Source organism: Macaca mulatta, chromosome 14, assembly GCF_049350105.2.
Source record: "Macaca mulatta isolate MMU2019108-1 chromosome 14, T2T-MMU8v2.0, whole genome shotgun sequence".
NCBI lineage: Eukaryota > Metazoa > Chordata > Mammalia > Primates > Cercopithecidae > Macaca > Macaca mulatta.
The window spans coordinates 17,543,730-17,570,451 of NC_133419.1; the positions used below are offsets into that span (position 1 = coordinate 17,543,730).

The 26,722-nt window shown below is 47.2% G+C and overlaps 1 protein-coding gene and 1 long non-coding RNA gene across 3 annotated transcripts in view; both read right to left on the minus strand.

Annotated features, from left to right (window-relative positions):
- PTPRJ (protein tyrosine phosphatase receptor type J) overlaps positions 1 to 26,722 on the minus strand; it is a 191,775-nt gene that overhangs the window by 125,250 nt on the left and 39,803 nt on the right. The window lies entirely within an intron of this gene.
- Positions 14,853 to 19,853, minus strand: LOC144334218 (uncharacterized). The gene is made up of 2 exons (XR_013403811.1): positions 18,682 to 19,853; positions 14,853 to 17,732 (listed from the first exon to the last, which is right to left on the minus strand). It is a non-coding gene; the product is annotated as an uncharacterized LOC144334218 (long non-coding RNA).

Consider the following 26,722-nt stretch of genomic DNA (forward strand, 5'->3'; position numbering starts at 1 on the left):
TGTAATCCCAGCACTTTGGGAGGCCGAGACGGGCGGATCACAAGGTCAGGAGATCGAGACCATCCTGGCTAACATGGTGAAACCCCGTCTCTACTAAAAATACAAAAAAACTAGCCGAGTGAGGTGGCGGGCGCCTGTAGTCCCAGCTACTCGGGAGGCTGAGGCAGGAGAATGGCGTGAACCCGGGAGGCGGAGCTTGCAGTGAGCTGAGATCCGGCCACTGCACTCCAGCCTGGGCGACAGAGCGAGACTCCGTCTCAAAAAAAAAAAAGAAATGGAGTATACAGAAGCACCTGAGCCTGCCTGCCTATCTTACTTGTCTCTTGCGAAACCCAAAACCCAGTTGTTACATATGAAGTTAAGCAAATGAGTTAGTTATTCCCTCATCCAACCTCACTAGCCAGCCAACCAGCTTCGGAGATCCCTTAGCGTCCTGCTGAAAATCACATGCAACAACCACCCTAGCCCCAGCCAGGTTCCAGGGTGATCCAATTCCTCTTAGGCCCTCACCACCTGCCAGGCCTGACCTCAGAGCAGCTGTGAAGCTGCCCAACCATACAGTAGCCCTCATGAGGTTACACTTCCCACCCCCGAGGCGGGACCCACTGAGGCAGTCAACCCTATGTCCAGCTGGGTGAGGAATGAGTTCAACCGCACGAGGCACACACGCCTCAAAACAAACACAAGTGAAAAACCCAATGGGAGACCTCACTATCCCAGAGACGGCTGTGTGGGCCAAAGGCCAAAGCCCCCACAGCCCTGAGCATCAGAGGTTCCTCATGTCTTTCGCACGTGCCCAGTCCCTCCTGCAGGAGGAAAAATGCCCAGAGCCTCCTGAGCAAGCTGACCACCCAGTTTCGGAACATCCTAGAGTGCCAAAGCAACAGTGAAGGATTATGCCTCCCTTCAGAGGGAGGCGAGAGGGCTGCACACTAAGGACGTCAAAGGTTCCTCCAGCAGCAGCCTGTGTGGTTTCAAAGCCAATTAGAAGCTGTAAGATAGAGAGTCACTGGCTGCTGGCTCCCTTTAAACCCCAGCTTCTCCCACCTGTAGAATGGTTTTGAGAAAGAAGTACAATGCCGGGCACAGGGCATGCGTTCAGTAAATAGAGCCATTAGCCCACCATGGCTGGGCCCCTTCAGAGACCCCCACCCCACAGACCCCTCCCCAAGGATCCCATCGTCCATTTCACTGGACCTTGCCATTTTGAGACATCTCTCTGGGGGTGGGGGAGACTCAGGGTGGAGAAGGAACCAAAAACTCAAGAGAGGAAAAAAAGAATTATTCAACCATTTCCTTCCCTCTTCTGCTTTGACCGTCTGCTGTCTTATACAGGTGGCACTTGTTCTAGTCAACTGAACACTGAACTTCTCCTCCAGACAAAAAACCACTGCTTTCCCCTCACTCACTGATGCTCAGCTCCCACAGCCCTCTAGCCAAGAGGTTGCTGGTCTTGCTCTACCTGGGTCTTCCTGCCTGAGGAGCATGGTTCTGTTCCTCCAGAAACGAAAAAGACAAAACTAGGAGCCAGGCAAGGTGGCTCCTGCCTGTAATCCCAGCTTCTCAGGGGGTTGAAATGGGAGGATGGCTTGTGCCCTGTTCGAAGCTGCAGTGAGCTATGATCATGGCACTGCACTCCAGCCTGGGCAACACAGCAAGATCTTGTCTCTCCTTAAAAATAAAAATAAAATATCTGACTAAATGTGACTCCATTTATAAATATGGAGCTAAAAGAGAAAGTTCCACCCAAAAGGAAAGTGATCAAAGATTGTGAAAACCATGGTCTACACTTGCAGCAGGCTCCAGATCTCACAGGTCAATGCCCACTCTGTGGGAGTTTATTTTCTTTCTCATAAAGCAGGCTACCAGCTACGATTCTATACTTTTCTAAGACTTTTCATATGATCAGAATCACAAATCAAAAGAAAACCTTTTATCAGACTTGAGCCTGATTCCAGGACTGGAAAATATGGTTATCTATGTTTCTTTGGGTCTTACGTTTCAGGAAGTCCTGTTCTACTCTGTACAACAGCTTCCTAATCAATCATTCTTCCTTCCCAGCTCCAACCCCAGCTCTCTCTCTCCTTCTCTCTCTCTCTCTCTCCCCCCCTCCCTCTCCCTTTCTCTCTCTCTCTCTCCCCTCTCCCTCTCCCTTTCTTTCTCTCTCTCTCTCTCTCTCATACACACATACACACACATATACACACACACAGGCAAAAGAGAGTCAGAACCCAGGGCCATAGATTTATCCTTGTAAATGTCTCCAATGTTCTAAACCGCTGTACTCCAATACTGAATACCCACCCCTCTAGCTTCAGGACACAGCACTGTTTTGGTTCAGAAGAGCGGAGGGGAGGAAGGGATTTCCAATCATTGGCAGAACATCAATTTCTAGTAAATTTGCTAAAATTAGTCATGTAATTAATCATGTAACTCAAAATATAATTTTCCAAACTCAAAAGACAGAAGGGAAAGAAAGAGAAAATACAAGACATGCTTTCCTTGTCACACAGGAGCACCAGAAAAGCTTTACCTGGATTGCCCCAAAATGAAAAAGCCCCTTGGTTCAAACATTAGAAAAATACACCACGTGCTGGCCCCAGTGGAGCAACAATTCAGGACACAGAGTGTTCTATTCATGAGCAAAACGTAAGCGAAATGTTTTCTTTGACTATTCAGAGCCTCAGTCATGTCCTACTGGGCAAATAAAATTCATATGACCAAAAAGACACTGAAGACGTAACTCCTCATTACTGCAACACCCTATCCAGCGGTCCTGTGTCCTTCACAAAAGGTGAACTCAGTCTCACAGGGATATCAGATTCTGAACTATTCAAAGAGATTGTATCTTTATTGATTCAATAAACAAGTACACCTTGGCCTTCGTGTAAATGCAAACTATTTGAAAAGGAAAAGCCTTTCTCTCTCTCTCTCGCCCTCTCTCAAGAGTTGGACAACTGGGAACCTTCCAGGGCCCAAGCACCTAAAATTCTGTTTAAAATATTGTCAGGCTGGGTGTGGTGGCTCATGCCTGTAATCCCAACACTTTGAGAGGCTGAGTCAGGCCAATCGCTTGAGCTCAAGAATTTGAGACCACAGCAAAACCCCATCTCTACAAAAAATACAAAAATTAGCCAGGTGTGGTGGCATGTGCCTGTGGTCCCATCTACTCAGGAGGCTGAGGTGGGAGGATCGCTAGAACCCAGGAGGTTGAGGCTGCAGTGAGCCATGGTTGCACCACTGCACTCCAGCCTGGGTGACAAAGCAAGACCCTGACTCAAAAAATATTAATTAAAACAAAATAAAAGACTGTCATATTTCCCTGAGTCTCAGGGATAAAGCCTTTCAGCTTGAAATCCTAAAAGTGCCTCCTAATGCTCAGAAGCCACAGTCAACTCTGGTGAGACTTCTCATCTGAGACACAAAGAGAAGCAGGGCTCTGGTTTCTTTATTTTTGTGATGAAGTTTGTAATAACGCTACATGTCTGGGAGTTCTACATGGGTTAACAATAAATAAACTGTGTAACATACATGGAATGCATGCACACAGTAGGCCTTCAATGAGTAGCAGTGTGTATGAGAGTTATTAGTCAAACCCGGGAATGGTCAAGGAACAGAAACGCTCAGCCTTCCATCTCCCTGCATTTTCACACGAATCCTTCACTCCACACACAGCACCTGAGCCCCTACTGGGCACTAAGCACTGAGCTGGGAGGTACAGAAATGAAGAACGCGTGATGCCTGCCCTCAAGAGATGAATGATCAGCCGGGCGCGGTGGCTCAAGCCTGTAATCCCAGCACTTTGGGAGGCCGAGACGGGCGGATCACGAGGTCAGGAGATCGAGACCATCCCGGCTGACACGGTGAAACCCCGTCTCTACTAAAAAATACAAAAAACTAGCCGGGCGAGGTGGCAGGCGCCTGTAGTACCAGTTACTCGGGAGGCTGAGGCAGGAGAATGGTGTAAACCCCGGAGGTGGAGCTTGCAGTGAGCTAAGATCTGGCCACTGCACCCCAGCCTGGGCGACAGAGCGAGACTCCGTCTCAAAAAAAAAAAAAAAGAGATGAATGATCAAGTTGAGGGGGAGATGGAGATAAAACCCAGCACAGTGAGCTCAGTGACACAGAAAAGAGGATGGAGTCGGGGTGGACTGGACTGGCACAAATTTCCAAAAGTGGCCAACGGGAACTAGCCAGGTGGAAGAGGAGCAGGAGGGTGACACAGACGGAGGGTGCACCCAGCCTAAAAGGTCCATAAAAGGGCAGTGCACATGTACAGGACAACCTGGAGATCTCCATGGCTGCAGTGAACAGAAGAAAAGAACGTAAGAGGGCGTGGTGGCTCACACCTGTAATCTCAACATTTTGGGAGGTCGAGGCAGGCAGATCACTTGAGGTCAAGAGTTCGAGACCAGGCTGGCCGATATGGTGAAATTCCATCTCTAATCAAATTACAAAAACTAGCCGGGCATGGTGGCAGGTGCCTGTAATCCCAGCTACTTAGGAGGCTGAGGCAGCAGAACTGTTTGAACCCAGGAGGCGGAGGTTGCAGTAAGCCGAGATTGCACCATCGCATTCCAGCCTGGGAAGACTCCATCTCAACATCTCAAAAAAAAAAAAAAAAAAAAAAAAGTAAGTAAGTAAGACAAGCTGGAGAGGTGAGCAGCCACCTATCCTATCACCCTGAGGGCAACAAGGAGCCAAAAAATAATTTTCGACAGTGGAATGGCACAACCAGATCTGCACTTTGGAAACAACTCTGTTTAGTGGCAGTGGTATGGAAAATAAATTTGTGGAGGCTGCAAAAAAGCAAAGATGAGCAAAACATATGGAATCCCTGTCAAAGCTGTGTACATAAGGAGACTAGCCAAATTTGGGTTCTGGGGAAAGAATTTCTTTTACTCCTGGTAAATGTTTACATCTCACTCACTAGGTGCACACGCACGTGCGCGCGCACAGCATCCTGCGGGGCCCTGTGATGGAGTTCCTGGTGCTGTGTTGTTTAGCAAAGCCTGTGCTATCTGGGAGCTTCGGTGAGAAGTAACACCTACCTGCAGTTTGTCTCCAAAGAAAACAAATCTTGAGACTTGGAACTCAGAGGCGCTTGGGGACAGGATGCATTGGTGATGTCAAGAAAGGGCAAAAGCGGCCGGGCGGGATGGCTCACCCCTGTAATCCCAGCACTCTGGGAGGCCAAAGCGGGCAAATCACTTGAGATCAGGAGTTCAAGACCAGCCTGCCCAACATGGTGAAACCATATCTCTAATAAAATGCAAAAATTAGCCAGGCATGGTGGTGCACGCCTGTATTCCCAGCTACTCGGGAGTCTGAGGCAGGAGAATCGCTTGAACCCGCGGGGTGGAGGTTGCAGTGATCCAAGATCACGCCACTGCACTACAGCCTGGATGACAATAGCAAAACTCTGTCTCAAAAAAAAAAAAAAAAAAGGAAAGGGCAAAAGGGAGACTGGGGGGACACTTACCTATTACTGTCAAACTTAACAGTGGGAGCCCTAAAGCCTCAGCCAGTGTCTCAATAAAACTTCAAAACTAAGAAGGGTGAGGGGAGAGACAGAATTAAGACACCTTAGCCACAGTGAAACCCACAGAGACCATGTCCAGCAGAGAGAAAGAAATGATGGTATTCAGAAAGAAAAAAGAGACAGGAAAGGAGAAGGGAACATTCAGGATCAATTCAATAAGTCAATAAAGGCCACACACATGTGCATACAGACACACTATAGTGTTCAATAAAGGCCACACATATGCATACACACACACCATAGTGTTCAATAAAGGCCACACACATGTGCATACACACACACCATAGTGTTCAATAAAGGCCACACATATGCATACACACACACCATAGTGTTCAATAAAGGCCACACATATGCATACACACACACCATAGTGTTCAATAAAGGCCACACACATGTGCACACACACACATTATAGTGTTCAGTAAAGGCCACACATATGCATACACACACACCATAGTGTTCAATAAAGGCCACACACATGTGCATACACACACACACACCACACTGTTGTATTTGACAAAGTTATACGGTATATGAACTGCAGAACAAGACACACTAAATGTAATCCCCAGCACTGCCATTTACTATACGACTTTGTTTAGGCCAGTTTGTTGGTTTTTTTAACCTCTCTAAGCAGGTTTTGTCACTGCCTGAACAACAAAACCCTATCTCATGGGTAGATGTAAGGATTAGAGAAATAGTGTGCATAAAGCAGTTAGCACTGTAGCAAGTGCTCAGAAAACTGAGGGCTGTTACCAGTAGTCCTTGGTTTGTTTTTTTTTTTTTTTTTTTTTTGAGACAGAATCTCGCTCTGTCACCCAGGCTGGAGTGCAGTGGTATGATCTCAGCTTGCTGCACTCTCTGCCTCCCAGGTTCAGGCAATTCTTCTGCCTCAGTCTCCCAAGTAGCTGGAACTACAGGCGCCTGCCACCATGCCCGGCTAATTTTTGTATTTTTAGTAGAGACACAGTTTCACCATGTTGACCAGGCTGGTCTCAAACTCCTGACCTCAAGTGATCCACCTGCCCTGGCTTCCCAAAGTGCTGGGATTACAAGCATGAGCCATGAGCCACCACACCTGGCCATTTTTTTTTTTTTTAAGTGTAAAGTGATAGCAAGTTTATTAGGAAAGTAAAGGGATAAAGAATGGCTACTCCACCAGGCGCGGTGGGTGACACCCATAATCCCAACACTTTGGGAGGCCGAGGCAGGTGGATCGAGAGGTCAGGAGTTGGAGAACAGCCTGGCCAATATGGTGAAGCCCTGTCTCTACTAAAAATACAAAAATTAGCCAGGCATGGTGGCGTGCGCCTGTAGTCCCAGCTACTCGGGAGGCTGAGGCAGAAGAATCACTTGAATCTGGGAGGCGGAGGCTGCAGTGGGCCGAGATCATGCTACTGCACTCCAGCCTGGGTGACAGAGAGAGACTCCGTCTCAACAAAAAAAAAACAAGAATGGCTACTCCATGGGCAGAGCTGCCTATTTTCAGTAGTCATAGATGAAGCCATCATGTAACTGATCAGAAAAAAAAACTCTGAAGTAAGGCTGTCCTCCCCATTGATGCTGAATGGAGGGAAACGCAGATTCTGTGTCTCCTGCAGTAACCTGAGGTCAGCATAGAAATTGCTAAGGGGAACAACTTCATTGCCAACACTCTTGACAGGAACTCTCACCACTGGAAGTATTAAGTTACACCATGAACACTTGTTCACCAAGCATTTACTGGGCACTTACGACATGCAATGCAATGTGAGAGCCTACACTGCAGGAATGGCAGCCCAAGACCAGCTCGTCTTCAAGTAGATGAATCAAAAGACATGTACACAAATAACTGTAATACCAGATAGAAAGCGCTTCACACAACAGACACAGAGAGCAGCAGACCAAGAGGCCAAACCATACAGAGTATATAAAATGATAAAGCAAAGAAGGATGATCTGAACTGAGCCTTGAAAACTGGATGGAATTTAGCAATGTTGACGAAAGAGAAAGTCACACCAAGGAGATAAGGGCACATGTGGACTCACGGAGGCCAGAAAAAATAGGGAGTGAAAAGGAGATGGCAGGTATGGGGTCAGCCTGTATAGGGCTGAACAACTAGGTGTGTGGAATTTTTTTTTTTTTTTGAGACAGAGTTTTGCTCTTTTTGCCCAGGCTGGAGTGCAATGGCGCGATCTCGGCTCACTGACCCCCAGATTTAAGCGATTCTCCTGCCTCAGCCTCCTGAGTAGCTGGGATTACAGATGCCCATCACCACATCCAGCTAATTTTTTGTACTTTTATTAGAGACAAGGTTTCACCATGTTGGCCAGGTTGGTCTCGAACTCCTGGCCTCAAGTGATCCGCCCACCTTGGCCTCCCAAAATGCTGGGATTACAAGCGTGAGCCACCGCGCCTGGCCGTGTGTGGACTTTAATTCTAGCTCAGCAACATTCCATATGCTGCTTATTCCACAGGATTCTCAGTAGGTATTCTGTGGGACACACTGGCTTCCAGACAGACTCAAACAGGCTTCCTGACCGCGGCATTTCTCTGAGCCTTCAAATGCTGTAAGCACTTTGGGAATCTCATTATGAGGCTTTTACCCAGTTGGTCTGACCGAGGACCACCCCCGACCCACCTCCTATTAAATCCTGGTTCTGAGAGAATACAGAATTTGGAAAAGACTCTTGTGTCAATCAGAGTTCTGCTTCAGAAAGTCTCTTTTATATATCATAGATATAGAAAATACGTTACTATACTGACTAAAGCTGCTAACTGATATTTCCAAATAGGAACTCTGAGGCACTCTACAAAAGTTCTGAATCAGGTGGATTAAGTTACACTCAATAGGGCCTCCAAACTATATTTTACGCTTTCAAGCGTGATTTTCTTCAACAGTGTGATATTGTTTAACATGTGATATTTGCATGTGCAAAATATATGACAACCTGTGCTCACGTCAGGTAAAGCAGATAACTCTGATACAAGCTGACTTACCTGGTGCTGCCCCAGGGAATGGTTACCCACTGCCAAGTTAAAAAAAAGAAAAAGCAGAAATACAATTCTGGAGCAAACCACCCTAGACTGCCCAGGTGAGAAGCAGCTCACCAGTGTGGAGCAGTATCTGCCTGGTTTCTCTGGGAGAGTTCTAGAATTCTGCCAGGTAAAAAAGACAGGAGAAAGCACGTCAGTAGAAAGAGTGCTGGATTTGAAGGCAGACAGATCTGGCTTTAAATCCTTACTTTCTCTTAAGCTCATATTCTCAGTGAACTCATTTCTAGGAATCTCTCCTAGACTCATTGCCAATATACATGACTTACAACAGCAAAAGAAAAAACTAGGATTCAACCTAAACATCCCAAAATGGTGAAGTAATAATATGTAGATATAAGGCCACCACTAAAAATCACTTTTCAAAAATGTTTAAATAATATTAACAATTACATTTACAACCCATGTAACACTGAAAGGGATAAAAAAAAAAAAAATATGTGACTTTAGACCTGATACCAGTGACATGAAATTTACAGAAAAAGAAATGAGAGAAAGGAATGCAAGAAGGTAACAGTCAGGAGCGAACCAAAAAGAGCAGAGCACTGGAAACTGCAATGAAAACAAAGCTGAGAAGTCAATGGCAGGCAACCCGAGACGGCCTGCCTCGGCTCTGGGACACGCTCCCTTGGAGGCTGTGCTGGGAATGCCAAGAAGGGGCAGAACAGAGATAGACTCTTCTATCTGTTTCTGCCGAGATATAGGTCAGTGTGTCATTTCTTCAAAGAGGTGAGTCAGGAGCAGAGGAGACAAGAATTCAAAGGCAGAAGAGACAAGAGCTAAATTAAAGAGGCCCCTCTAGAGAGTCCAGCACTCCCCTAAGACTTCAATCTTCATGCTATTTTTTACCCAGCTATTGACTCAGAAGAATGCACCATTAAGTAGACCATGTCTCCCCCTCTCCCACTGTCCTATAAATTGGTCCTGTGTTTCCCAACCCCAAATGGGGTAGTAACTCATGGAGAACAAAATACCAGTAGTACAGATTTAGAACATGGGTTAAAAACTATTCTGATCAAACCCCCAGCAAGCACCCTTAAGAGGAAGACAGAGGGGGAAGCAAGCAATAGGCTTTCTCTCCCTACAACTTCATTCCGTGCTCTAATTCAGAGCAGTATAATTAACCCCGAGTTTCACTGCTAACACTGAACTTTTTCAGCCTGATGAGAATATCATTTAGTATCCTGCAATCGCCAATAATAGCAATATGACACAATGGTGCCTATTGAGGCTCTAATCAGGGCACATAGTCATTTACATAGAACATTTTCTGTGACTCTCTGTAATACAACGCCACAAAGACTCAATTGAGACACAAGTCTCCCTTTCCCATAAACCAAAAAAAAAAAAAAAAGAAGAAAGAAAAAAGAAAAGAAAGAAACCACAATTTCCTTTCCAGGAGAGCACAGATGGTCCCCACCCTTCCCGGGGGCTCACCAGGCCCAGGCTCTTCACTAGAAACAGCTTATCCTGACGCTGACGAGAAACTAGACACTTGCACGTTACCGTGTGTATATACATCTGCCCAATCTCTTCTCACGAGAAAAGGAGATCTACGGTGCTTTAGGAAAGCCCTAGGCTTAAAACGGAGCAAGGCACGTGGAGGGGCTCAGCTGGATTAACAGCTTTCAAAGCCAAGCTCTGACTCTGCTGGCCTCCCTGGGGTGGCTCATGTCGCCTCACAGTCAGGCCTGGAGAAATGGGAGCCACTGTCCTGTCATGACACAACTGGGTGCTATGGGCCACACAGTGAGTCTGAAAGGAGGTAACCAGGTGCCATGAGTCACCAGGGAAGGAACATGTGACAGCCTTGCAGGACAGCCGCCGTGCTGAGGAAATGGGCTCTTAATATCTTGCAGGAATGAAGATTCTCATTCGTGCATCTGAAATATACGACATAGTGCGCAGCATATAAAGCACAATTACCAGTACAGCCATCGCCATTGTTCTTCAGTAAAGATTGATGGGAAAACCGACAGGCCTTGGAGTATAATGGTGAAGAACCTAGAATCTGGAGCCAGGCTCCCCAGTTCAAATCCTACCTCTACTGCTTGTTAGTTGGGTGACCTTATTTAACTGTCTGCCTGTTTTCTTGCCTGCAAAATGAGCAAAATAATAGCACCTACCTCCTAGGGCTGCTGTGAGGAGTCATATGTACAAAGCTTTATACAGTATATGCACGTGAGTGCAACAGAGCACCAGGCACTATTCTAATGATTTATTATACAAAGAAAAATAAGATGAATCAATAAAGGACCTGGGGAATAGAGGTAGCCTTGAACACAATCAAAGCAACGTTTCCTAGTATCTATATTATGCTTTCACAGCCACTATGTTTTGTTTTTTGTTTTTTTTTTTTTTTGAGACAGAGTCTCGTGCTGTCACCCAGGCTGGAGTGCAGTGGCCGGATCTCAGCTCACTGCAAGCTCCGCCTCCCGGGTTCACGCCATTCTCCTGCCTCCGCCTCCCGAGTAGCTGGGACTACAGGCGTCCGCCACCTCGGCCGGCTAGTTTTTTGTATTTTTTTTTTTAGTAGAGACGGGGTTTCACCGTGTTAACCAGGATGGTCTCGATCTCCTGACCTCGTGATCCGCCCGTCTCGGCCTCCCAAAGTGCTGGGATTACAGGCTTGAGCCACCACGCCCAGCCGCCACTATGTTATTTAATCTTCTAATGGAAACCCAAGAAAAACAGAATCCCATGATGTAAAACTGAGACCTAAATTCTAAGGCCTGAGAGCCCTCCTTTCTTAAAGGTTTCCTTTAAGATTAAAAAAAAAAAAAAAAAAAAGGCCCTGGTTAAAGGGAAGCACCGAATGAATAACCACTTGTTCTTTTAATAGCTCAAGTCTTTGCCTATCCAGCCAAGTTCTTCTCAACACAGCACATCCTCCTCACGTGTCATCTCGAGAAGATGGTCAGTGCAAAGGCCAGAGCCAACATTCAGCACCAGAATAGGATGGGCCAAAGGACAGGAAAAGGGAGACTTGGGCCAAGTTTATAGGTTACTCTCCACCCAAGTGAGAAGGACTCCACTCAGCAACTGTTAACAGTGTCAGTACCCAGGGTTCAGACTCGAAGCTCTTGTAAGTTCCTGTTCCTCACATACCCCAGTTTCCCTTGGAAAGAAGAAGCCTCTCAGGAAGTGAAGCGTCTGCTGAACAGTCAGCTGGTTACTACAGGTCAAATGCTCTGTATCTGCTAATCCAATCCAATCCCAAAAGATCCACAAAGACTTTGGGTAGGTGTCTTCCTTGTTCCCGCCTTGGACCACAGGTGGTCCAAACAGTTTCTCCTGGTCCTCCTTCACAATCTTCAAATCCCTCGAAGGGCCATCACCGTGGGTACCACCTACCATCACAGCTATCCAGGCCAGATCTCGAGTACAGGCTCACCAATCAGTGATCGACTATCTTCCTCTCCACTGCTCCCTGTCTCATCATTCTGAGGGATTTCCACACCTACACAGTTAATCCATCCCCCCATAGCCAGGTTTGGAGCAGTTCAGTGGCTTGTCCTTGGTCACTCTGCCCAGATACAGATTAGATGCCAACAAGATGAACAGGTACTTGTATCCCAGGAACATCCGCTGGCACCACCTGGCCAGTCCCATCCCCTCACATGACGGTGATCTCACCCTGTCCCATGGCTTCCAAAAAGCTATTTCTCTCAAACTTGCAGTTCCAGCCTTCATATCCTCCCTCAACTCCAGACTCCTGGGTCCTGCAGGCTGCTCAGCATCTCCAAGTAGGTATCTCAAAAGCTCAGACTCCAAAATCCACCCCACCCCACCCCCAGCTCATTCCACTTCCCACCGAGCTGATCCTTGTTATTCCAGAAAGATGCCAGCAAGTCTTCCGGGCCTTTGCACCAGCTGTTTCCTATGGTCCCCACCAGGAGGGGCTTTCCTTGGAAAATAGCACCCATCTCCTCAACATGCTGTATTCCCTTACCCTACGTCACTTCTTTCACAGTCCTAAAGTCTACCTGATGTTAGACTTTTTTTTTTTTTTTTTTAAATAGAGACGGGGTCTCACTATGTTGCCCAAGCCAATCTTGAACTTCTGGGCTCAAGTGATCTCCCCACCTCGGCTTCCCAAAGTGCTAAGGTTACAGGCGTGAGCCACTGCACCCAGCCTATACTTTTGTTTCTGTATTTGTCTCTCTTCCACCAAATGTAAGATCCATAAAACAGGGAACTTGATCTATGTGGGGCATATCCCCAGTGTTTGGAACAAAGTAGGCGTTGAATAAATTGTTCATGCTGAATGAATGAATTAGATTTGGGGGTTTTTTTGTTGTTTTTTGTTTTGTTTTTTGAGACAGAGTTTTGCTCTTGTCACCCAGGCTAGAGGGCAATGGGGTGATCGCGGCTCACCGCAACCTCTGCCTCCTGGGTTCGAGTGATTCTCCTGCCTCAGCCTCCTGAGTAGCTGGGATTACAGGCATGTGCCACCACGACCGGGTAATTCTGTATTTTTAGAGGAGATGGGGTTTCTCCATGTTGGTCAGGCTGATCTTGAACTTCCGACCTCAGGTTATCTGCCCGCCTTGGCCTCCCAAAGTGCTGGGATTATAGGTGTGAGCCACCGCACCCGGCCTACATTTGTTAACTAAATAGAAGCCAAGGTAGCAAAGAGAAAGTCAGCAAACAAAATCACATCTGAGGCCTAACTTGAAAGTTCTTAAGAAGTACTGAAGCCCAGCTGAGAAGTCCTCTGTAGCCGCTCAGCTGTCAGAGTTGGGTCAGGTTTCTCAGCTTCTCTCTTCTCCCTTCCCCCATTGATGTTGTGTTTCACAAGGTTTTGAAACCAATGGTACACTGAAGTCCAGAGCTGAGGGATGAGCATTTCACAAAAAAAGGGAACTAGGCTAGGGGAAGCATCCCGGCAGGGGGCAGGAAAAGACATACTGAGAACTGAGTCACCCTCTGCCACCAGCCCCATCTGGCTGGCTGAACGCAGCAGCAGCAGCAAGGGTCACTCACTGGGCCTGGACAGAGCACTGCGCACTGGGCTGGACACTGCCTGCGGTTACTTCATTTCATCCTCATCAACCCTATGATACAGTCACAGGGACACTGACTTAATATGGTGCTAAGTTCTACTGTTGATGGGGGTGGGGAGGGTGCCTAAGCAAAATAACCCTTAAAATGTACCAATATAAACATTCACTGGCAAAGGACACACCATCCCCCAAGCCCCAACACTGGAACAAGTAAAATAACGGGTTAGTGGCTTGCATTCAGGAGCCACGCTGTATGGAAATTACATGCTTAAGTCACACTTACCATAGCAGGATAAGAATAAGCACACCATGAGAGGCACCAGGAAACCAACAAGAAAGACCAGATGCATGTTGCCAATCCTGCATTCCCTCTGAGCCAAATTTGTACACACAGCAGTAAGGCACAGAGCCGGGATCCGACCCTGTGTGTTGAGCCAGACTCAGGCTGGACCACACAGGCCTTTCTGTCCAAGTGCTTCATCCCACGATGTGATCCCACCCCATCTTACACGACGCCCATCTTACACGGGTGCTTCCCACGTGCCTGCTGGAAGCACCTCAGCCACACAAAGTATTCATCATCTACGCCACGCTTTGGAGTCCTGTAGGCCCTTCCACAGCACCATGTTGGCTGAGCCTCACTGCAGACCCATAGGGTTGTCATTCTCCATCTTACTAATGTGGAAAGCTCAGAGAGCTAAGAGACTTTACTGAGTCCCAGGAGAGGACAGACCAGAGTTGACCCAGGTCTTCTGACACCAGGGTCTGGGCTCATTCTAAAAGCCAACAGAATTTACCTTCTGGTCCTGTGCTAGGTGACCTCTGACTCTGCTTTTCCAAGTTTCCTGAATCCTCATTTGACCATTTATTTTAAAAAAAAAAAAAATGAGGCTGGGAATCTATTCACCAAGAATCTAACAGGCAGTGGTCACCACGCAGAACAATTAGGTGGCGCTTTGGTTAGAGGTGAGCAGAGGCGTGGAAAGGCAGCCAGTTTACAAAGTTCTACAATCTGTTTCAGTACTTTGAAAACACTTCTTGCTGCCCATATCCATAACATCCAGTCTCTTCTTCCCCCTTAGTAAAAGGACCCTCGTTCTGAAATTTATACATATTGTATCTGGGACGAAGAGACTACACTTCTCAGCCTCCCTTGCAGCTCAGTGTGAGCATCTGACTAAGTTATGATCAATGAGATAAGCAGAAGTGTTCCAGGGAACTTCCCAGCACCGCTGCTCGAAGACAGCTGATACAGCGGGAAAGTCCTCCTCTTTTTATTTATTTATTTATTTTTTTTTTTTTTGGAGACAGAGTCTCGCTCTGTTGCCCAGGCTGGAGTGCAGTGGCACAATCTCGGCTCACTGCAACCTCCAGCTCCCAGGTTCAAGCGATCCTCCTGCCTGAGCCCCCCAGTAGCTGGCACACACCACCATGCCCAGCGCAATTTTCTATTTTTAGTAGAGACGGGGTTTCGCCATGTTGGCCAGGCTGGTCTCAAACTCCTGATCTCAGGTGATCCACCGCACCCAGCTGAAAGGCTTCTTCTTGACCTGTGCCTTTCCTACTTCTGCCAACATATGGCTCAGACAAGGGGGCTGGAGCCCCAGCAGCCATTATGGACTGCGAGGTGACCTAGATCCTGAAAGCCACGTGTAAGCAGGTAGAAGATGACAGCCTGGGGCCTCTAAGAGCCCTAAACTACTACCTCTAACTGATTTTTATGTGAGAGAGAAATAAAACTTTACATCACCTTAAGCCTCTGTTAACTGACTATAAATCTGATTTGTTGCTCTTGTTATATGCAGCTAAAGTTAATCCTAAGTAACATAAGCCCAAAGCAAAAACAAAATACCAACATGACCCTGCCCCCATTTCTTAATCCCAACCAACTCTATAAAAAACAAAACATCTGTCCAGATAAAAATCCAACATTCCTACAAATTAATCTGTGTTACATTTGAATGTCTAAAATTTCTTATACCATCTCTATCACTGGCTCCAGAGAACGTACAATCAAGATACTATGCCTTTTTCTAATTAAGATAAAAATTTCCCCGTCTTACAGGAGGCACTCATCAGGGGCCTTTGTGAGTCCCGGGGTGGGAGGGTGTAGAAAGCAAGCTAAAGTTCCTACATGGAAGGGAGGGTGGGCCAAGTAGAACTTCAAGTAGAAAACAGTACTGCTCATCTCTACTATTTTCCTTCTTTCTCTTACGCAGCTAAAGATATGTTTATCAAACACAAGCTGTGCCAACCCACTATGGCCTTCAGGTGGGAAAGGGATTCAGTCTATCCTCCTCAAAAAAACCCATAAATCTAACCTCAGTGCTTTTACTATAATTACAAAAGACCGCCAAAGAAATCCTGGATATACAAAAAAGAAGAAAAAAGCTCTATGAGCACCTCTTATATATGCATAGGATTTGGAGAATTTCATACCAACCCACTTAATCCACATTAGAGAAAAAGTAACAATAATATAAGTTAAGTTTTATTACTGTCCTGTAACATATAAGAGATGTGGGTTTGGAGAGGTTAAAGGATTTGTTGTAGATCACATGACTAGTGAGACATTCTTCCTGTTCAAGGAATTGGGAGGGGAAGAGAGAAAAGGGAACAAGTAATTTTCCCTGTTTTCCTTCTGCCTTTCTGTATAACATAAATTTTATGCAACATGTACATGCATTACTTTGATAATTTCATTTTATCCCTCTAACAAAATAATAAAGTTATTTTTCATGGCTCTGAAAAGGGAAAAGTAATTGAACCAACATGCGGTGACATCAAAAGGGCTAAGCAACAAATACAGGTATAAGAGGCTCACCTGAGCCAAGAAGATGAGCCCACATCCTCCAGGCATGGGTATCAATGCCAAATGAGGCTGTGCAGGCAGGACCACGTCCACTGCACTCCTGGCAGCATCTGCAGCCCTCAGGAGAGGGCCTGCACCCCATACAGCACGCCCAGGGCCAATGCTGTGCTCAAAACCACCGCACAACACAGGGACAACCTGTGTCACACAGCACATACTACCAGAAAACAGTCTGAAACCACACAGTGACAATTTACTTTAGATTCACTTCCAAACCACCTTTCATTTTCAGGGGTCCTAACTTGTAGCTTTAGCCTCCTTCTCCACTATGGATCTAAACTTCTGCAAACTGGTGGGCTACAGGCTGAATCAGGCTTGCAGACGTGTTTGGTTCACCCACACAAGGTTGGTTGGTTGGTTGGTTGGCTGGCTGGTTGGTTGGTTGGTTGGTTGGTTGGTTTGCTTTTGAGATGGAGTTTCACTCCTGTTGCCCAGGCTGGAGTGCAGTGGCACAATCTCTGCTCACTGCAACCTCTGCCTCCCGGGTTCAAGCAATTCTCCTGCCCCAGCCTTGTAAGTAGCAGGGATTATGGGTGGCCGCCACCAGGCCTGGCTAATTTTTGTATTTTTAGTAGAGACAAGGTTTCACCACATTGGCCAGGCTGGTCTCAAATTCCTGACCTCAGGTAAGCCACCCACCTCAGCCTCCCAAAGTGCTGGGATTATAGGCATGAGCCACTGCGCCCGGCCCACACAAGGTTTTAAAACAAATCTAAGCGTACTTTAGCAGTGACGAGATTTCCCATGAAATGCAAGATTTCCAGATAAACTGCATGATGGGCTACATTGGGTCCACATTCTCAGGCTGGCCATGAGGACAGAGGACAGTGTGGATTAGGGGAGCAGGTAGTGCTCTCCAAGCCATGCCACTCTTCAGCCCTATGTCCCCACTGTCAAAGAAACATCTTTCAATGTCCATGCCTCTGTGAAAAGCACAAAGTAGAACAATAAACCAAGAGGACCTTATGTTTCAAGAAAGGTGAGACCACTTATGGCTCAGTAGTAGCAAAGAAGTTTCCTTTATATCTAACATGCAAGCCCCATGCAACTGGGAAGAAATACTATTAACACTGGATGCCTTTTTCTTTCACTAGAGGAGCCTCCTTCACTTCCACTCACTGCCTGGACCCTGGATGCATGCAAACTTGGGACCTAAGAGCTCTCTGAAGACGTTTTGTGAGGAAAAAGAAACAAACCTGACAATACCGCAGCCTTCCCTGGAGGGCAGGCAGCCCCTGTACTGAAGATTTTTTTTTTTTTTTTTTTTTTGAAACAGAGTCTCACTCTATTGCCCAGGCCGGAGTACAGTGGTGTAATCTCTGCTCACTGCAACCTCTGCCTGCCAGGTTCAAACAATTCTCCTGCCTCAGCCTCCTGAGTAGCTGGGATCACAGGCACGCACCACTATGCCCAGCTAATTTTTTGCATTTTTAGTAGAGACAGGGTTTCACCATGCTGGCAGGCTGGTCTCGAACTCCCAACCTCAGGTGATCCGCCTGCCTCGGCCTCCCAAAGTACTGGGATTACAGGCGTGAGCCACTGCACCCAGACAACACTGAAGTTTTATTGTGTTGGGGAACAGGGAAGGGATGTGGTTCCACGTTATTAGCAACAGTAAGGAGATTCTAGCCCCATCTGTATCAGGACCAAGTTGTTCATCTTGCATGGTGGCCGTCCCTTGAGGGACTCTGTATCTTGGGTTCTTACCCATTCTCAGCCCTTTCCGGCTATGTTTTAAAGGTATTCCAAGACCCATCCAAATCAGGCTATTGTCATGGAGCCTTATTTCAAACCTTGAAAAGGGCTCTTTAAAAAGTCTTCCCTCTCACGCAAAGGCATTAAGAATGACACAATGGACTCTGGGGACTCAGAGGGACAGGGTGGGAAGCAGGTGAGGGATAAAAGGCCACAAATTGGGTTCAGTGTATACTGCTCAGGGGATGGGTGCACCAAAATCTCACAAATCACCACTAAAGAATTTACTCATGGCTGGGCGCGGTGGCTGACACCTGTAATCCCAGCACTTTGGGAGGCTGAGGCAGGTGGATCATGAGGTCAGGAGATGGAGACCATCCTGGCTAACATGGTGAAACCCTATCTCTACTAAAAATACAAAAATTAGCTGGGCGTGGTGGCGGGCACCTGTAATCCCAGCTACTCGGGAGGCAGAGGTTGCGGTGAGCCAAGATTGCACCATTGCACTCCAGCCTGGGCAACAAGAGCGAAACTTCGTCTCAAAAAAAGAAAAAAAAGAAGAAAAAAGTCCTAGCATTCAAGTCAAGCCCCAGTGAGGCTCATGGCCAGAGCAGGAAGACAGCAGGATACTGCCTTCCCAAGTCAGAGATAGGGTTTTAGGTATTGCCTTGGGCTGAAAGAGAGCTGGATCCAGTTTTACCTGCTCCCCTCACACCGTCTGTTCAAGCCAACTGCCCCTTTCCCAGGCTTATCAAAGACCTTAAGCACCTTTCTCATGAGAATCAGTTTTCCATACTCTACCATCAAGTATCTAAGTCACTAAACCTCTGTTGACTGTTGCCCTGAGCCAAATGCTATGAGGATATAGCAGTAAGACTCAAAACTTCCACAATGACCTTATCATCTACCAAGGAAGACAGACCTTTCTCAACAGCTATGTCATAAGGACTGTGGTGAAGATGCAGGGTGAGTGCTGCAGAAGCTGAAAGAAAGATGTGATTTATTCCAAATTGACAGAGTCGGGAGGGTAGCCGACTTTGGGGAGAATATGCCTTTTGTCCGGAGCCTTTTGACGGACGAGTGGGGAGTGGGATTTCCATAACTGGGGGGACGAGCATTCCAGGAAGAGGAGCAACATGAGCAAATCAGGGAGGGAAGTGCAGCATGTCTTGGGAACACCCGGCTGTCTGAGACAGATGCAGCCTGGGGGGTCTGGAGGGATTCAGGGCGAGGGAACACGGGACTGCTAAGCTGAAGCCACACATAGGAGCCGAGGCCACACATAGGAGCCGAGGTGCCATTTAGAGCACCTAAAGGGCACTTGTAAGGAAAGCACGGAAGACCGTGAATGCCAGAGAGGGAAATCTGGACTTTTGCTATAGGGAGCAGTGGAGAGTCCTTGGAGGTGCAGGAAGGGAAGGAGACAAGGAACAGAAGGCTTTCTGGTGGGCAAAGAACTTGACCTTCACCTCCTTAATACTAACTTTTGGCACCTGCTCTGCCTGCACTGCATGTCATGTTCATTTCTGTGGCAATTCCAGTATCTGACCATCTGGACGGTGACTAACCCACCTATTCTGACCCTATGGCAGGCGTTATGTCCCCTGGTGGCCTCCGGCATTCACCAGCCCTGCCTACTGCTCAGAGGCCAGCGGGCATGATACTATAGTTGAATTGGTTGCCAACTTTTAAAAATTAGGGGACATCACTTTAAAACCCTGGGTTTTCTGGGCCTGTACTTTCACATCTCAAGAAGCTAATTGGCAGCTGCCCCCTTTGGGGGGAACATGTAACCTACAGTTTCCGGGGCAGGGCACCTCTTTTTAATGTCTAGGACTGAGAATAAACAGCAACTTCCCATTTATCATTTCACCAGGCTGCCCGAAAGGACTCTGAGTTTGCAAGCCACAGCCACATTTAGCTTAGATGTATGGCCCCTCTAACTTCCAGGTCCCTCCAGGCCCAGGTGCTAACCCCTCTCCCAGATCCCATAGCCTGCCCACAAGATCCAGCACCCCGCTTATTCCTATACATTCTCAAGCCTGCCAGATGGCACTGCTGAAAGAAATCAGAAGGCCCCTTAGGGGATTAGGCAGCAAGCCTAGAAGAAATCTAATATACCTTTACTTTCTCTTCTATCACCCGAGAGTTCTGTAAACTCGACTCTTCCTGATTCCCTACTCTTCCTACTGTGTGGCAGGCCTTCTAAGCAGAGCTCAAGAAATGCAGCTGAATGAGGCAGGATCCCTGCCTTTGCCAGGCCTGGGGAGCTGGAAAAACTCCAGGTAGCCCTGACGCAGATGCCACTCAGAATGAATGAAATGACAACACAGCTCATGCGTGAAACTCAGCAATCCACATACATTCTACAACCAAATGTTCAACACTCTCCAGCTAGTCAATGAGGCAGCAGGCACAGAGTTTCCAATCAGGGCTGATGTACAGTGCCTGACATTCATTCCCATTAGCAACGGCTGCTTGGGACAGATGCAAGGAAAGACAGAAAAAGAGAAAGAGAGAGAGAGAGAAAGAGAGAAAGAGAAAGAGAGAGAGAGAGAAAGAGAGAGAAGAAGGAGGAGGAGGAGGAGGAGGGGAGGAGGAAGAAGAGGAATAGGAGAGCGGAAGGGAGAGGAGAGGAGAGGAGAGGAAATGTAAGTGTGGTGCCTATCTCCAATGAGCAAACAGTCTATTTGGGGGGCAGAACATGGAACCTTAGAGATTAATGAAGCTGCTAACTGTAAGTGTGGGAGGAATGTGAATATAGGTGGGGGTCCGAGTGGGGGGCCTGCTGGATAAGGGGTGCTAACACTAGGTTTTCCTTTTTATATATATTTTTTTATCTTTTCACTTCCATCTCCTTTTCCTGGTAAGTGTGGGGTTTTCCAAGAGGATTTTTGGATGGTGAGGTAGCCTAGGACGGCACACATAATCAAAATTCTGGTTTTGACCAAAAAAGTTGTGGATCTAATAAAAACTGGTATTGAAGAACTGATAGGAGACATTAAATTCCACTTTATTTATTTATTTATTTATTTTTGAGTCCGAGTCTTGCTCTGTTGCCTAAGCTGGAGTGCAATGGCGTGATTTCGGCTCACTGCAACCTTTGCCTTCCAGGTTCAAGCAATTCTCCTACCTCAGCCTCCCGAGTAGCTGGGACTACAGGCATGCACCACCACGCCCAGCTAATTTTTCTATTTTTAGTAGAGATGGGGTTTCACCATATTGGCCAGGGTGGTCTCGAACTCCTGACCTCATGATTGGCCTGCCTTGGCCTCCCAAAGTGCTGGGATGACAGGCGTGAGCCACCGTGCCCGGCCGGTAAATCCCCACTTTAATAAGAATGAAGTTCTAAAACCCAAGGAAAACTCTGACTCAGAAAGCCAAAGATTCAGCCTGAGAATGGTTTTTCTACCTGGCAAGGCAGCTCTTCATCTCTAAGTGATCATACAAATGAATGAAGGGGCGTGCATGTCAGGGAAACTCATCGTGACTATTAGAATGGAAAGGAAAACAAGACAAGAGGAGGAAGTGGAAGCAAGAACATGAACCACCGGCAGGCACCCTCGGGTTTAAGTTCTGGCAAACCTAACAGCTGTTTTGTTCAGGCTGCAGAGACTTCCAGCAAATTGAATTTCTGCATCCTTAAGACACTCATTTTTCTCCTTGTTTCCTTCCTCTTAGTCTCTCCTCTACACTCTGGTCACCTAATCCAAATGAGGATCTTGACACTTTATAACACGAAGCCATTTGTACCTTCCTAATAAGTAAATCAGCCCACACCATTTGGACAAAATTGTAACAGCTTTTACCCACTGCCCTATCCCACCCTATATTGAGTCCCATCCCACACCGCGTGACTTGAGTCTTCGAACTCTTCTCCCCCGGCCCCCTGTACATCCACCAGGCCTATCCCCACCAGCTTCCCCTCAGCTCACCTACTTCCTCCTGCATCTTCCCAGAAACAGTCCTTGAGTCATCTTAGTCAGCCACTTTCACACTTCTTTGTTTATCAGACACACACACACCAGCAAGAGAGCCCTTTCTTTCCACAAACCAAAATCTATAAATGAAATGAACCCACACTGCTCTGGCTGAAGCAAGGATGGAGGTCCAGAAGCCTCTTTGACTTGGTCTTGGCACTACCCCCACATCCACCCCTTACCACAGTCTAAGAAAAGCACTGTGCAAGTCAAACTTCTTCATTTTACAGGTGTGAAGTCAGTACCCCAGGGGAAAGGGCCTGGCCCAAGGACACACAGTGTTAGAAACAGGCCAGAAGCCAGGTTTCCAGACTCACCAGACCAGCGCTGTTCTCATGGCCCCCCGCTGTATCTTCATCATCCTAATTTTTTTTTTTTTTTTTGAGACGGAGTTTCGCTCTTGTTACCCACGCTAGAACGCAACGGCGCAACCTCGGCTCACCGCAACTTCTGCCTCCCAGGTTCAAGCCATTCTCCTGCCTCAGCCTCCCGAGTAACTGGGACTACAGGCATGCGTCACCAAGCCCGGCTAATTTTGTATTTTTAGCAGAGACAGCGTTTCTCCACATTGGCCAGGCTGGTCTCAAACTCCTGACCTCAGGTGATCTGCCTGCCTCGGCCTCCCAAAGTGCTAGAATTACAGGCATGAGCCACTGTGCCTGGCCCTCATCATCTTATATACAACCAACACTTATGTAAAACTTACCAAGGGCCTGGCACCCCTCTTCGTAGACTAACATATTTAATTCCCACAATAATGTTATGACACAGGTTCTATTATTCTCTCCATTTTACAGAGTAAGAAATTGAGGCACGGAGATTAAGTAACTTGACCAAGGTCACCCAGGTGGTAAGCAGCAGAGCAGGAGTTTGAACTTAGGCAGCCCAGCTCCACGCCCATGTTTCTTAAAGAGTTTGCCAGAAGGAATCACTTGCTGCCTTTGGTCAGGAATGGGAATACTATGCTACTAACCATCTGACAAGTGAAATAATGAAATATATCATCCAGAGTTTCCCTTAAAATGCAAAGCAAAGTCCAATAAAAATGAAAAAAACAAAAAACAAAAAACAAAAAAACCCACAGACAATTGCACTGAAGATGACAATGAAAGGCTCAATGCACTAGACCCATATTAAAGCATCTTTGTCAGCTTTCTTTCTCAGGTGCGGCATGCTTGCGGGAGGAGGGGCAGGGTGCAGTGCTCCTTAATCTACACAATGGCTGAGGGGCAGGGTGCAGTGCTGGTTAATCTACACAATGGCTGAAATTTTACAACCCATTCTCAATGTATCTGTCCTTTGGACACACCCATTTTTGGCTTCCTTTCCAACCCTGATGCCCCAAACCCTGGGGCTTCCATAACATCCATTAGAAATGGCCTGCGTAGGCCGGGCGCGGTGGCTCAAGCCTGTAATCCCAGCACTTTGGGAGGCCGAGACGGGCGGATCACGAGGTCAGGAGATCGAGACCATCCTGGGTAACACAGTGAAACCCCGTCTCTACTAAAAATACAAAAACTTAGCCGGGCGAGGTGGCAGGCGCCTGTAGTCCCAGCTACTCGGGAGGCTGAGGCAGGAGAATGGCGTGAACCCGGGAGGCGGAGCTTGCAGTGAGCTGAGATCCGGCCACTGCACTCCAGCCTGGGTGACAGAGCGAGACTCCGTCTCAAAAAAAAAAAAAAAAAAAAAAAAAAAGAAATGGCCTGCGTATAAACCTTAACCTCTTTTATTTATTTATTTATTTATTTGTTTATTTGTTTATTTATTTATTTATTTATTTTGAGATGGAGTCTTTCTCTTGCCTCCCAGGCTGGAATGCAATGGCATGATCTCGGCTCTCTGCAACTTCTGCCTCCCGGGTTCAAGTGATTCTCCTGCCTCAGCGCCCCCCAACCCCAGTGGCTGGGATTACAGACAAATGCCGCCATGCCCGGCTAATTTTTATATTTTTAGCAGAGATGGGGTTTCACCATGTTGGCCAGGCTGGTCTCAAACTCCTGACCTCAGGTGATCCACCCGCCTCCGCCTCCCAAAGTGCTGAGATTACAGGTGTTAGCCACCCCGCCCAGCAGCTTAACCAACCTTTTGTTAAAAGTTCTGGGCTGGGCTATGGCCAGTCTACTCTCCTACCACACAAGAGTAAAATGCCCTGCATTCTCTTAAAAAAAAAAAAAAAGAAAGAAAGAAAAATAAAAATAAATCACTGGTAGCCAGCCTGCTCTTTTGGGGATCTTTCTCTGTCTCTATTTGGGAATCTCTTTCTTCACCCAACTCTGGCACATGCCCCTCAAAATAAAGTCAGATACTCTGAGGTGGACTGTCCAAATCCCTTGCTGTTTTTTGGTTTCATTCACTTGCCCACGGGTTGTTCTTAGTGCATTTGCCCATCCAAACCTGGGAGGGGCAGGAGGATGAGTAGGGACGTCCAGCATTGGGACCCAACTCAGTCCATGATACTTCCAGAAGCCCCATGCTGGAAGCTGGCAACTGTGGAATCAACAGGCAGATTAGCTTCAGAGGGTTTTGAGACCAGTACCTGCTCAGCTGCTGCCCCACCTAGGGTAACTGAGCCATGACCGGCTGCAGTCTGAGCCTTCACTCTGCCCCCGGACTGCACCGCGCTCATTTATGAGATCTCCAAATGTGAGTTTAACGGAGGCAGATGTACAACGGTTCTCACAAGCCCAGGGAACTCTAAACTTCTAGAAGGAAACGGGAAAAAACCAGAAAAGATGATGGGGCAATCAAGAGACACTCCCATAACAGCAAGGAACAAAGAGCATTCATGCCCCCTACGCCAACACCCTCCACCACCACCACTAAAAATTACCGTATCTCATAACACCAGCTGAGATAACTGCCTCAAATCTGTCCACTTCCACATTTGCATACTGGGTTCCAACATTTGCCTACCACTGAACAGTCACCAAGCAAGACACAAGGTGGAGACGTCCCCACAAAGCAATATTTATTGTCTTTGGATTACCGCTAGCTAAAACCTCCTGAAGTTTCACCAAACTCAGCTCTGTAAAACAAAAGAAAAAGAACGCCACTATAAATTACAGCCTCGCCAGGATCTCAGGACATGCCTATACTTTGTATTTTATAAGTTCCGTATAAATATTGGAACAGCACAGAAACGGGAATCTCAGAAATAACGCTATTTTGAAGGCCACACGACAAAACCCAACTATTCATTTCACTCTATGCTACTTCTTATCTCAAATACACAGTTCCTTTTTCCTTTAACGAAAATATCGCTCTTTTAAACAATATGTGATGCAAAGCAAATATAACAGGGTACGAACACAAATCTTTCCTGCCAAATTTATGGTTCCTCGCTTGTCCCCATTTGCACCCAGAACCACTACCCCGGCCTATCACTGTGTACACAACACGGGCTAGGAATTCTAAAGAACTGCCTTAATCTCTCAGCTGTGTGCAGTGCGATAGGGTACGCTTGGATGCCAGTTTTTAAAAAGCAAATCAACTTTCCTCAAATTATTAAGATAAATAATTAGAAGGGGAAAGCTGCCGGTATTCAGTACAATAGGGGGAAAACCAAAAAACTGAATGTTCCTGAGTCTCACGCAGGGTGATACCTTGGAACAGTGAACACAGGACCCTGGCAAAAAGTCCATCACATTTTTTCACCCCTTAACCTGGGTCACTATATTGTACTTTCTAGATGTGAGCAAATGAGTTTGCTGAACAGGCAACACAGGGACGAGGGCCCCTTCCTGGAGGTTTCTCAGCACACTCTAACACAATTAACTCCTCTCGGGCTCAGAGAAAGGAGGCGGGGTTTGGGGGAAGGTAGAGGGCAGATTCTAGGGAAGTCAGAGGCCTGGGGAGGCTGCAGCGGTGGGGCCAGGTGGAAGGGAGGGAACCAGAAGGGCAAGATGCTTCCTCATCACTGAAAATCCTCCTCTGTTGTTATAAAGGCCAAGTGCCCACCCAGCCCCTGCCACATCCACGTTCCTAAACAAACAGAGGGCCTTCCACAGGCAAGAAAACGGGACAGAGACCAGGAGGCTGCAACTTAAACTCCCGGCAGCCTAGAAGGGCAGGACCCACGGGCTTACTCCACTTACCCCAGCCTTTCCACAGGCCCTCCTGAGAGGGGTTCTCCACCCCGCAAGACACACACACACACACACACACACACGTGTACATGCACACATACACGAGAAGAAAGCGTGGAGAGAGGGTAACCCGACTCCCCTGCCCCCCTCCCCACCAGCCTGCAGAGGCAAGGGGTAGCGGGGAAGGAGGGCCACTGCTCTATCCTCCCAGGTATCTAACCCTCCCTGGGCAGCTGTCAGCTTCCATTTGCATGAATGAAGACTGTGGTCAATTGGTACCTGGGCGAGAACAAAGCAGGAAATAAAAGGGGCTGTCACTTACTCAAATCCAAAGCTCATCAAGTCTAACTAAAGGGAGTGCCACATTCTGTGCCCCCAGTTCAGAGAGAGGGATTTGCTGGCCGGGCCCCGACGCCCCTCCCCCTCGCTGACACTGACAAAGGATCTGGTTCTTACTGAACCTGCTTCTCCTGTGACTGTTTCTAGTCTCCAAAGGGACTGTATTTATA